Here is a 13599-nt window from a genome sequence, read left to right on the forward strand (position 1 = left end):
AAGACCATCTCGGCTTTCCCTAGCCCAGAAAGGGTGGGACTGGCTTTATTTCTGCCTGCCATCACCTCAAAATGCCATGGGACAAACCTTACATATTATTATTGTTATTTATTTATATATTTTATTTTTTTTGAGACAGTCTTGCTCTGTCACCCAGACTGGAGTGCAGTGGCGCCATCTGGGCTCACTGCAACCTCCGCCCCCGCCGCCCCCCCCCCCCCGTTCAAGCAATTCTTCCTGTCTCAGCCTCCCAAGTAGCTGCGATTACAGGCACCCCCCACCACGCCCGGCTAATTTTTATATTTTTAGTAGAGACGGGGTTTTGCCATGTTGTCCAGGCTAGTCTCGAACTCCTGACCTTAGGTGATCCACCCGCCTCGGCCTCCCAAAGTGCTGGGATTACAGGTGTGAGCCACCGCGCCTGGCCGGGAAATATCTCTTACAGAAATAAAGACAGTTGGCTGGGTGTGGTGGCTCACCTGTAATCCTAGCACTTTGGGAGGGTGAGGCAGGCAGATGGTTTGAGCCCAGGAGTTCAAGACCAGCCTGGGCAAAATGGTGAAACCCCTTCTCCACCAGAAATACAAAAAATTAGCCAGGTGAGGTGGCTCATGCCTGTAGTCCCAGCTACTCCGGAAGCTGAGGTGGGAGGATCACCTGAGCCTGGGGAGGTCGCCGCTGCAGTGAGCCATGATTGACCCGCAGTTGCACTCCGCCTGGGTGACAGAGTGAGGCCCTGTGTCAAAAAATAAAAAGAAAGAAAGGAGAGAGAGAGAGAGAGGAAGGAAGGGAGGGAGGGAGGGAGTTGAGGTGCAGAATATGTAACAGTGTTTATTGCTATACTCCATTCAATGGACTATGGACTATTATGCAGTGATTTAAAAGTAGGAGTTTGGGCTCACACCTGTAATCTCAGCATTTGGGAGGCTGAGGTGGGCGGATCACTTGAGGTCAGGAGTTCGAAACCAGCCTGGTCAACATGGTGAAACCTCGTTTCTACTAAAAATACACAAATTACCCTGGCATGGTGGCACACGCCTGTAATCTCAGTTACTTGGGAGGCTGAGGCAGGAGAATCACTTGAACTTGGGAGGTGGAGGTTGCAGTGAGCTGAGATTGCATCACTGCACTCCAGCCTGGGGGACAAGAGCAAAACTCCGTCTCAAAAAAAAAAAAAAAAAAAAAAAGAGATATTTCCCACCTTGGATTGCTGGGTCGGGGGGTGGTGGGTATTTTCATTCATATATTGTCAGATTACTCTCATAAACAATGGAAACAGTTTCAGGCTCCTCAGCTTCTCACCTCCAAAATGGCCCTTTTCCTGTATCATTAACAGTCCTCAATGTTCTGGCTAATCAACTGAGCGACTGTTTATAGATTTGCAGGCCATTTGGATTTACAATTAATCTTATTAATGAGGCTGAAATGTGAAGTTTATCTCAGCCTCAAGGAAGTCATTCAGCAAGGATCAGTGGTTTCACTTAACAGTCTGGCTCTGAGGCTGGCTGTGGCCCTGTTATCCACGGTGAGCACCATGGGAATGCAGGCAAGGGCTGTGAGAGGCTTGGAACAAGGCTCCACCCAGGAGAGATCTAGGTGGGCGTTGGTGACCAGTAGAACCTAGGTGTCCTGGGCCAGTGCCCTTGGAGACTAGACCCCAGGCATCTTTTTTATTCTGGAATGAGCCTGCCCATCCCTCAGGAAGACTGAAAGGAATTCGGTCAGAAGAATATTATTGACTTTTGTCCAGACTTGATTTCAATAGAGTTCTGGGACCTGCCATATCCTATGGGTGAGCTCTATCCAGGTCCCCTTCCCTGAATTACCTGTCCTCTCCCCACTGACTGGGATGACACCTAATTTTACAACCTGCTGTAGCATCTTTGCTCCCACTGTGACAGTAAACTCCTTGAGACTGGTGGCCATCTTGGGAAGTGATTAGATTCAGAAGAGGTTGAGAGGTTGGGGCCCCCATGATGGGATTAGTGTCCTTTTAAGAAAAAGAAGAGACTGGAGCTCCCACTCTCTTCACCACGTGAGGATATGGCAAGAAGGCAGCTGTCTGCCAGGCAGGAAGAGGGCCCTCACCAGGAACTGAATCTGCTGGTTCCCTAACCGCAGACTTCCAGGGTCCAGAATTGTGAGAAAGAAATGTCTATTGTTAACCAATCCATCTGTGGTGTTTTGTTATGGCAGCACAAGCTGACTAAACAAGTGCCAAAACCAAACCAGTAACTCCCACTTTCTAGTCTCGGACCCAGTATTAAGGAATTCTGGTCACATAGTTTATTCATCCATTTAACAAATATTTAGTAAGTGCTTCTGTGCCAGGCATTTTTCTAGGCCTGGTGATCATTTAATCAAAAGAGACTAACACCTGCTCCCTGATGCTTACAATCTGAAAGACAATAAAGAAAAATATAATAACAGTAGTGAATTATATGGATGTGTTCCAGCAATTGATTGCTGAGCAAAAAATAATCTTAACGCATACAAACGCCGGGCATGGTGGCTCACGCCTGTAATTCCAGCACTTTGGGAGGCTGAGGTGGGCAGATCACAAGGTCAAGAGTTCGAGACCAGCCTGGCCAGCATGATGAAACCCCGTTTCTACTAAAAATACAAAAATTAGCTGGGCGTGGTGGTAGGCGCCTGTAATCCCAGCTGCTTGGGAGGCTGAGGCAGGAGAATCACTTGAAACCAGAAGGTGGAGGTTGCAGTGAGCCAAGATTGTGCCACTGCACTCCAGCCTGGGTGACAGAGTGAGACTCCATTCCAAAAAAAAAAAAATATATATATATATATATATATATGTTTTTATATATTATAAACAATCTTTATATTATCTCTCATTCTGTGGGCTGATTGGGCTCAGCTCGGCAGCTCTTCTGCTCCATACAACATGGACTGGGCCACCATCATCTGGAGCCCAGCTGGTCCAACACATTCAAGAGGCTCCTGCACAGGGCTGCAGTTGATGCTGGCTTGTTGGCTGGGAACTCACTGAGGCTGTGAACCAGGTAACTTGGTTTCTCCTCCACCTGCTCCTCCACGTGCCCTGGCTGCTTCTGGCTCTGCACCTGGGGTCCGGGTGTTTCAAGTGGCCAAGTCAGAACCACAAGGCATCTTATGCTGGAACCTCAGAAGTCAGGCAGCATCACGTTCCTCATGTTCTAGTCACCAAAGCAAGTCCCAGATCCAAAAAGAGGGGGATTAGCATCAGCTCTTGATAGAGGATGGCAAGGTCACATTGCTAAAGAGCATGTGGGATGGGAGATATTGTTGAGGCCATCTTTGGAAAAGGACTTTTATATTTACAAAGTGATAGGCGATAAAAAGAAAAAATAGGCCAGGTGCGGTGGCTCACGCCTGTAACCCCAGCATTTTGGGAGACCGAGATGGGTGGATCACGAGGTCAAGAGATCGAGACCATCCTGGCCAACATGGTGAAACTCTGTCTCTACTTAAAAATACAAAAATTAGCTGGGTGTGGTGGCGTGCACCTGTAGTCCCAGCTACCCTGGAGGCTGAGGCAGGAGAATCGCTTGAACCCAGGAAGTGAAGGTTGCAGTGAGCCGAGATCACGCCACTGCCCTCCAGCCTGGTGACAGAGCAAGACTCCATCTCAAAAAAAAAAAAAAAGAAAAAAGAAAAAGAAAAAAAATAATGCAAAGTTGACAATCAATGCAAAGTAATAGAGGTGGCATTTTAAGTAGGGTGGGCCTCATGAAGGTGCCATTTGAGCAGACTTGAAGAGGAGAGAAACTGAGACACGCAGGTATGTGCAAAGGAAGAACCTTCCAGAATCACCCTCATGTACACCTATGCTCTGTACATACCCAGGGCTCTGCACTGAGGCAGACCCTAAAGCTGCAGTGGGAATGGAGGTGGACACACTTATGGAAAGACTTCTTCAAAGAATGTTGGGGACCCAGGTCTACCCTTCCTGCCGTGGCTCTTACACGACCTGGAGTTGGGGAGGGAAAGGCACTGGCATGTGGAGGAAGACTAGGAGAGGAGGGGAGGCCAAAGCGTGTCCCACCCTCACTCCACCTCTCTGCTCTCTCTCTCCTACATCGAGTGCCTCCTTCCCCAGGGCTTGTGGTCCCTGACAAGGAAGACCCTGAGGGCAACCACACCTTGCCATGCAGAGCACCTGGCTTCTCATCTGCCAACCTCACTCTGACCCGGCTGCAGGAAGGGAAGGAGCCAACCCCGGACTCAAGACTCAAGGGGACCAGAACCAGGGAGATGAGACATACCAGGGCTGGGCAGCTGTGGGGGTCCTTCCAGAGAGGAGCTGAGATGCGCCTACCTGGAGGGGCCCCTGGGCCTGGAGGGGCTCCTCAGTGTGACTGGGTGAAGTGTTTTCAGAGGACCAGGGTTGAGGTTGGGGGCATCTCATCCAGACCCTGCCGGCATCTGCCCCAGAACCCAAGGGCCCCTCCTTCCTCCTTCCTCAATGGAAATGCTGGGGATGTCCTCAGTCACCCTCTGAGCACTCACACATCACCCCTTATTTGGAAATTTTTCTCACTCTAACCTTCCTTCCTGCTGCACCTTCTGCCCCATCCCCAGGCTCTGGCCTCTCTCTCTCTCCTCTTCTACCCTTTAGCAGGTAATGACTCACTTCCCACTGAGGAGCCAGCTCTAGGTGAGAGTCTGGGCTCTCGGTGAGGTTGGGAGAAGGAAAAGGCTTATGGGCCAGGGGATGGGAGGGAGAATGGGCACAGCCAGAGCAGAGTGGAAGGGTTGGGGGAGGCGATAAAGACAGATGTTTCCGTATTACCATTTTTCTTTCATGGTCCAAGGGAGCTGCCCTTCCCCCAAGCCCAGGAAAGTGAAAAGAGAAGCAGGAACAGTGAAATACTCCACAGGAAAGAAAAATCTTAGTGATCCCTCCTGTTGTCTCTTTCCTTTTGCCTATTCTGGCAAATTTTGTAAGTGAAATTGGTTACCAAGATGTGAAAATCTTATTATAAGAAAGTCTCTAAATATTTGAGAATAAAATTATCAATGTCTCAGCTCTGCAGGCTGAAAAAACGGAGGCTTTACAAAATAAAATCATGCTCGGAAAACTTCTCCTCTGAGGGATGTCAAAGGCTGCACTGAATAAGCTCTAAGGTGGTGCTGAAATGAGTCATTTATTTGCCTGTGTAAGCTCAGGCAGGTGTTGGAATTGAGGAAGTATAGGTAATGAAAAAAGTAACCATGTCCTCGGGACATAGCGACTGGTGATGACCACAAAATCAACACAATAAACTCTAGCATTCACATTGTAGTCCAGCTCATTCAAGCAAAGCTATCTCCAATAGGGAGTTTACCCTGTACAGAACACGTGCATTTCCACCTGTTCTCAGACTGACCCTTTGCTCATCACAATAGTGAAAAAAAACACAGCCCTGGGTGGAGATTTAAGATGCTAATGAGTCATGAGATGTATGAACAAGCATGTACAGCTACTGCACACGTGCACCCAGAAGACCGCCCAGAACATGCTTGCTAGTAACACCTCTTCCCACCCACCTCCTGTGAATAATCATGTAAGACTCCCATAAAGGGAGTTTCTCCAGCAATAATCAATGCTGTCTCATCCTTAGGAGCAGCCCACCCTGAATCCTCTCTCAGGGTGTACAGTTTATTTTGCACTTAACTTTCAAAATAATATTTTTCCTTTGTAATAAATTGCTTTGTACTTCATCTCCTTTGCTGTGTGTTTCTTGTTTAAATTCTTTTAAATGAAGAAGTCAAGAACCAAGGTATTACAATAGCCGTCAACATTTCCGGTGCCATGACTCAGAGGTTTGTCTGCTTCATTGGTTTCAGTTTCCCTTGACTACTGGTGAGTACTATGGCAGCCCGAGACCCCTGATTGACTATCACTGCTTTCCCCAGATCTATTCTATTAAGGTTTTGGGGGAGGACCTTTGAACTCACTCACATTCTTTGAGCAACTAATTGTGATTGCTTTCCATTTGGCTGCTGCTTTTACAGTGTTTACAATTACCTTATTTGGATGGAACACCCTGATTATTCAGCCTTGGGACTTTTGCTGCTTCTGTTTCACTTTTTGTTTTGCTGTCCCTCCCAGGACTGCGCCTGATCTGTACTTACTGGCTATCGTAACTTGTTTTTTTTTTTTTTGTTTTTTTTTTTGAGACCAGAGTCTCACTCTGTCGCCCAGACTGGAGTGCAGTGGCTCTATCTCGGCTGACTGCAACCTCCACCTCCTGGGCTCAAGCGATTCTCCTGCCTCAGCCTCCCAAGTAGCTGGGATTACAGGCGTGCACCATCACGCCCGGCTAATTTTTGTATTTTTAATAGAGACCGGGTCTCACCATACTGGCTCAGCTGGTCTCGAACTCCTGACCTTATGATCAGCCCACCTTGGCCTCCCGAAGTGCTGGGATTACAGACATGAGCCACTGCGCCCAGCACTTGTTTGTTAATCAAGTAATCTCTTCAAAGATTTTTGTTCACCTTGAGGGACACATTAGATCTACTTTTGCCAACAGTCCCCATTCCTCCAGGCTCTGTGTGTTCTGAGACTCCTCTGAGTCTCAGAGGAGTGTGTTCTGAATGTCTCCTCTGAGAACAGGAGACGTTCCAAGAGGCCATCCATGTTGAGTGCAGGATGTGTGGTCACATGGATGTGTAGTCATGGGGACTATAACCAGGCATTCCAAGCATGATGACTGGACATTAAAAATGGCAGATCAGTGAAATAAGGAAGGGCTTGTTGGCGAGACATCCAGGCCCCCCGGCTGGCAGCAGAGATCACTTCAGTTCAGCTTGGAGACGTCCAGCACCAGTGAGACCTAGAACGGTGTGTGGCAAATGCCCATGACCTCCTAGGGCCTCAGTTTCATGGGGATTCAAGGGAACACCCTGGACTCCATCGTCCAGCTTAGCTCACAGGGATGCCGATGACCTCCTGGATTTTGGTACATGTTTCTGTGGTTGCAGGATTCTCTTGTTACCTAGAAAGTCACCTCCTCTACTGTCACTGAAACACCTCTAGGGTATATACTAAACATTGGAGTATTTTGAAACTGTATAAATTAAAAGATAATAGGCGGGTGCGATGGCTTACACCTGTAATCTCAGCACTTTGGGAGGCTGAGGTGGGCAGATCACCTGAGGTTGGGATTTTGAGACCAGCCTGACCAACATGGAGAAACCCCGTCTCTACTAAAAATACAAAATTAGCTGGGCATGGCAGCACATTCCTGTAATCCCAGCTACTCGGGAGGCTGAGGCAGGAGAATTGCTTGAACCAGGAGGCGGAGGTTGCAGTAAGCCGAGATTATGCCATTGCACTCCAGCCTGGGCAACAAGAGCAAAACTCCGTCTCAAAAAAAATTTTTTTTTAATAAATAAAAGATAATAAACAATTGCCAAAGAATAAAACTATTGATACAATCCTCACCACTTTAAGGCTTAAGGTTTTCTTTTCCATCACTGAGTCTCTCCCTTTCCTCTCATTCTTCCACTTACAAATCTCCAAAACAATTCTCACGCACTGTGACTTTGCTCCCTTCAGCTGATTTATCAGTTCATCCTGATAGCCTGATAGGTGACAAGCAGAGGTGAGGACTTCAAAGTTCACACCAAGTAGATCTAGTTCACTGTGGCCCTCCCTGACAGGAGGTTTGTGAAGCTGGCAGGGCTTTCGTCCAGGCTGTGCACTGTCTGGGAATCCTCATTTGCAATGTCTGGAGATCTTCATTTTTCTTACTGCTAACAATCATCTTGTTATGTTTGCACTTCTTTGCATTTCACCCCTTTTGAATTCTGTCCTTCCATGAAAATTTATTGTCGTTTTTGATCCATCTGTATTCACAGACTTTCATTTGCTTTCTTTTTCTCTCTAACCTGTAAGACTGATAAAAATTGTCCTAAAGATTCTTTCTTTCTGCTTTGTGTGTCAGGGCTCCTCTGCCTTTGGTGAGAGCAAAGAGAGTTTTGTCTTTACCGGAAGAAAACTTTTTTTTTTTTTTTGAGACGAAATCTCACTCTGTCACCCAGGCTGGAGTGCAGTGGCCCGATCTCAGCTCACTGCAACCTCCACCTCCCTGGTTCGAGCAATTCTCCTGCCTCAGCCTCCCGAGTAGCTGGGATTACAGGTGTGTGCCACCACGCCTGGCTAATTTTTTTGTATTTTTAGTAGAGATGGGGTTTCACCATATTGGCCAGACTGGTCTGGAACTCCTGACCTCAGGCAATCTGCCTGCCTCAGCCTCCCAAAATGCTGTGATTACAGGTGTGGGCCACAGTGCCCAGCCCTGGAAGAAAACTTTAATTGCTGGGTGAAATATATTTTCTACCAAATTCCCCTTATGAGACCTAGAAAGCCTAATGAACATAGCTACTTACATGTCCTAAGCTGTTATTTTAAGGCCAAAATTAAAACATTTAAGGGCACATATAAGGTTGGCCATTACTAACCTGAAAAAAAAGATAAATAAATTTCCATGATTAGGTCTTTTCCAACACTGCATGGTCCCAAACAATACTGTTTTACAATTAGAGTTTTTGTTGTTGTTGCTGTTTTTAAATAAAAAGAAAGGAAGGTTGGGTGCAGTGGCTCATACCTGTAATCCCAGCAGTTTGGGAGGCCAAGGCGGGCGGATCATGAGGTCAGGAATTTGAGACCAGCCTGGCCAATATGGTGAAACCCCATCTCTACTAAAAATACAAAAATTAGCTGGGCGTGGTGGCACGTGCCTGTAGTCCCAGCTACTCGGGAGGCTGAGGCAGGAGAATCACTTGAACCTGGGAGGCAGAGGTTGCAGTGAGACAAGATTCAGCCACTGCACCCTAGCCTGGGCGACAAAGAGAGACGCCATCGATGCCATCTCAAAAAAAAAAAAAAAGAAAAAGAAAGGAGGATGATCAGGGTTCCCCAAGGGCCCAGGGGAACCTGACATTATTCCCCCTACTAACCAGACAGCTCTATACTAAGACCAGTCCCTTAGAGACTGATACCAAATATATTATGCTCATGTTATTCAACAGTATTCGGGAGGCCGGGCCCAGTGGCTCTTGCCTGTAATCCCAGCACTTTGGGAGGCCGAGGCAGGTGGATCATGAGGTCAGGAGTTCGAGACCAGCCTGACCAACATGGTGAAACCCCATTTCTACTAAAAATACAAAAATTAGCCGGGCATGGTGGCTTGCACCTGTAATCCCAGCTACTCAGGAGGCTGAGGCAAGATAATCACTTGAACGTGGGAGGTGGAGGTTGCAGTGAGCCGAGATCGCACCACTGCACTCCAGCCTGGGTGACAGAGAGAGACTCTGTCTCGAAAAAGAATTTGGGGAAATCTAACATAATTAATGACTCTATAATAAGAAATATACCAGCTGGGTGCAGCAGTGGCCCTTTGGGAGGCCAAGGTGGGTGGATCACTTGAGGTCAGGAGTTCGAGACCAGCCTGGCCAACATGGTGAAACCCTGTCTCTACTAAAAGTACAAAAATTAGTCGGGTGTGGTGGCATGGGCCTGTAATCCCAGCTACTTAGGAGGCTGAGGCAGGAGAATCACTTGAGTCCAGGAGGCAGAGGTTGCAGTGAGCTGAGATCACACCACTGCACTCCTGCCTGGGTGATGAGTGAGACTCTGTTTGAAAAAAAAAAAAGAAAAAGAAAAATACATCCTACCAACAACTTTCCTCCCTTACAATCTAGTCCAGGGTTACTCTTCAAACCTCTTAAGCTTCTACTCCTGTAGTCCTTCCTCACTTGACACACAGTCTTCTGCACCCCGTCCATATCAGCTTGTTCACCAAACACTCCCTAAAGAGCCCAGTCCTGCTGGAACAACTCAGCAGGGTATCCTATTGCCCCCCTGAAACAAAAAGCAACCTGCTCTCACTCTGTCTATCTCCCTCTCTCAGGTAACACATAGAAAAACAACCAAATCCTCTTAGAGACTTATTTCATGAGTCAGTCTGTCCCAGATATCAGGAAAAAGTCACAAAACTAGTCATAAATCCCCAAGTCCCAATAAATGAACTGCTAAACATAACTTTTGGTGTCTTTAATTACCAACAGAGAGTGGAAAAGGCACATAGAGATCAAAGGGAAGAAAAGAGAGACAAAAGACAGGCCCAATTGTTGGCCTTCACTCACTATGCGAAAACTCCCACCTCCAGGTCATCCTGAGTGGAACCCAATGCAGCTATTGCTGCATTTATAAAAAGCCTGGACACTGGAGTTAAATAAGTAACAAAGGCCTTCAGGCTTGCAAACCCTCTGGAGCCTGTCATCAATGTGACAAAGAAGGGCAATGGAAGAAGGACTGTCTCCAACTCTGAAGGGAGGAGGGACTCCTAATTCCTTATTGTCCCTGGCTAAAGACTAAAGAGACCAAAGGCAAACAACAGCTCCTATGTGGCAATCAGCTCCAGTCACAGCAGTGGAGCCTCGGGTGACCCTGGACATGACAGGCAAAAATATCAATATCCTTTTAAAGACAGAGGCTGGCCCGTCAGTTCTCACTGTCTGCCCTGGGCCTCTGTCTACCAAACACGACACTGTCATTGGTGTTAATAGCAAACTCCAGACTAGGATTTTCACTCTACCATGTAGCTGACCAACTTCTGCTGCAGTAAAACTTAGGGGTGTAGGCCTTTGGTGTGTTTATCAAAAATAAAAAATGATTCCTTTTAAGTCATCACAGAAACTTAAAACAAAGACTCCAAGCTATTCCTGTGAAGCACTGGAGGATCTAAGGCTCCTGTCCAAAAACAGCCAACACCCAAAACATCAGGCAATTAATGTTGCCTCAGCATAAGCTTCTATTCAAGAAAACAACTCACAGTGAGATGTGATGTTTTATTTTTTTCTTATTTACTTACTGCATTTTAGGCGCTCTTACTAAAACGACCTTATCTGCTAAAGAAATAATAAACCATACTACTAGCTTATAAAAATTAACTCAGTCTTGCTGGCTTTGCGTGACTACCAAAAGTTAAAAATATGCAAAACCTGTGTCTCAAGAAGAATGGGCCAACATTCCTATACACCTCCTGGAACAAACTTTGGACCATAATATGGGAATATCTGGCTAAACAAACAATACAAAGAGAGTTCCTTGGACCTGGCCACTGCCAGTTCAAACTTCCATTTTTATCTATGAATAATAGCTTCACTCTGCCAAGGGGAAAATTGCTTTCTTACCTTGCTTTTTACCCAGAGCAATCCCCCTTCTGCCTTTACAGCAACCATGCCAGTTTCACTCCTTTTATAGAAAAACTCCACGAGAGAGTCAGTATATCTAAACCTTTCTCACAGAATCATTTATATACCTCATGATAGAACCCTAAAGAGGGAACCTTATTTCAAAAAGCTTATTAACACCACTCAACTCTACCATCCTCTAATTAGTCCAGTGACCACCGAATTTCCATTACTTTTACACCTCGATGCAAAATGCTTTTGCAGCACAAATTTCACCATCACATAGAATTTGTTTGTGTTGGCCGGGCGCAGTGGCTCACGCCTGTAATCCCAGCACTTTGGGAGGCTGAGGCGGGTGGATCATGAGGTCAGGAAATTGAGACAATTCTGGCCAACATGGTGAAACCCTATCTCTACTAAAAATACAAAAATTAGCTAGACATGGTGGCATGTGCCTGTAATCCCAGCTACTCAGGAGGCTGAGGCAGGAGAATCGCTTGAACCAGGGAGTCGGAGGTTGCAGTGAGCTGAGATCGCACTACTGTACTCCAGCCTGGCGACAGAGTGAGACTCTGTCTCAAAAAAAAAAAAAAAAAAATTTGTTGGTATTTGTGGATCTTCAGCACGTCTACAACTCCCTCCACAATGGAAGGGACGATGTCCCATAGTTTACATTTCCCCTTATCTACCTTTTGCATTGGCTAACAAATCTCTCCCTTTCCCCATGTACCAACATCACAAGATCCACCGCTGAGCAGGATTCCTTGTTCCCTTGGGGTTAGTGCTATCCTCTCTATCTGGACTAGCAGAGCCAGCCACAGAGACAGAGCCTTGGGAACCCAGCATAAACTGTCTCAGGAGACCACAGTGGCCCTCTGACAAACAGCAGAGAGCCTCACTAGACTTCAGCAACAGCTGCACTTCCTGGCAGTCCTACAAAACCGAAGAGCCTTAGACCTTCTCACAGTTGGACAACGAGCAACATGTTTGTAACGAGAAGAAGAATGTTGTTTTTGCATCAATCAAATTACAAATATATATTAATAGCATTTTCTTGGGACAAGAAAATCATTACCCAGGCAGACAAAATTGAATATTTAGGAGCGTCCATGGGAACTTGGAAGCAATGGCTGTTTTCTGCCTTGCTCCCTTTAACAATGCCAGTCATTACCATATGTTTAGCTCTAACTTTTGGTCCAACTTTGTTTAAAATGCTGATTTCCCAGCCTGGCCAACATGTCGAAACCCTGTCTCTACTAAAAATACAAAAAATTAGCCAGGTGTGGTGGCAGGCGTTTGTAATCTCAGCTACTTGGGAGGCTGAAGCAGGAGAATTACTTGAACCTCGGAGGCAGAGGTTGCAGTGAGCTGAGAGCTGAGATCACTTCATTGCACTCCAGCCTGGGCGTCAGAGCCAGACTGTCTCAAAAAAAAAAAAAAAAAATTGCTGATTTCTTGCTCTGTCACCTACAGCAAATCCCGGTTCATGTGATGGTTTTGCAAGGCTTCCAACCTTTGGCTGCTAATGAGCTATCTCACATCTTGCCCACCAGTCCCCTGAAAGACATGGCTTACACACTGTTAGACTAGGCAGGAAAAGACTTCAGGGTCCAGGTTAGGCAAGGACAATGCCGCACTCAGCAGGAAGCAGCTCTGGAAGAAATGACCTAGCCTCTCATCCTCCCGTATGATTATGGGTCCTAAGATCTTTTAGGGAGGAATTGAGGCAGGATAGGGAGTCAAGGAAGTAACTGTGTCCTTGGGATGCAGCAACATTGATAACCATACAGTCAACACAATAAGCTCCAGCATTCACATTGTAGACCAGCTCATTCAAGCAAAGCTATCTCCAGTAGGGAATTTACCCTGTAGAGAGCATGCGCATTTTGATTTTACCTACCGTCAAACTGACCCTTAGCTCATTACAATAGTAAGAAACACACCCCTGGGTGGAGATTTAAGATGCTTATGAGACATGAGATGCATGAACAAGCATGTATAGCTACTGCACATGTGCATCCAGAGGACCACCCACCCAGAGGACCACCCAGAACATGCTTACTAGTAACACCTCTTCCATCTCCTTATGAATAATCATGTAAGACCCCCATAAAGGGAGTTTCTGCAGCAATAATCAATGCTGTCTCATCCTTAGGAGCAGTCCACCCTGAATCCTCTCTCTCAGGGCATACTATCTATTCTGCACTTAACTTTCAAAATATCATTTTTCCTTTGCAATAAATTGTTCTGTACTGCATCTCCTTTGCTGTGTGTCTCTTGTTTACATTCTTTTAAATGAAGAAGACAAAGACAGAGGTATCACAGATGTCATCAACAGAACCTCTATGTCCTCCTTAGGAAAGTGAAATGAGCACCCAATGCCCAGATTTTGGTTATAATACATCAATCTCCAAT

General features: G+C 46.3%; 1 long non-coding RNA gene across 1 annotated transcript; it reads left to right on the forward strand.

Moving 5' to 3' along the window:
* The first annotated feature begins 2 nt into the window (after positions 1–2).
* Positions 3–5700, forward strand: LOC129397944 (uncharacterized). The gene is made up of 2 exons (XR_010112418.1): positions 3–4654; positions 4812–5700. It is a non-coding gene; the product is annotated as an uncharacterized LOC129397944 (long non-coding RNA).
* The last annotated feature ends 7899 nt before the right edge of the window (positions 5701–13599 follow it).

The sequence above is a fragment of the Pan paniscus genome, chromosome 5 (assembly GCF_029289425.2).
Source record: "Pan paniscus chromosome 5, NHGRI_mPanPan1-v2.0_pri, whole genome shotgun sequence".
NCBI classification, from domain to species: Eukaryota; Metazoa; Chordata; class Mammalia; order Primates; family Hominidae; genus Pan; species Pan paniscus.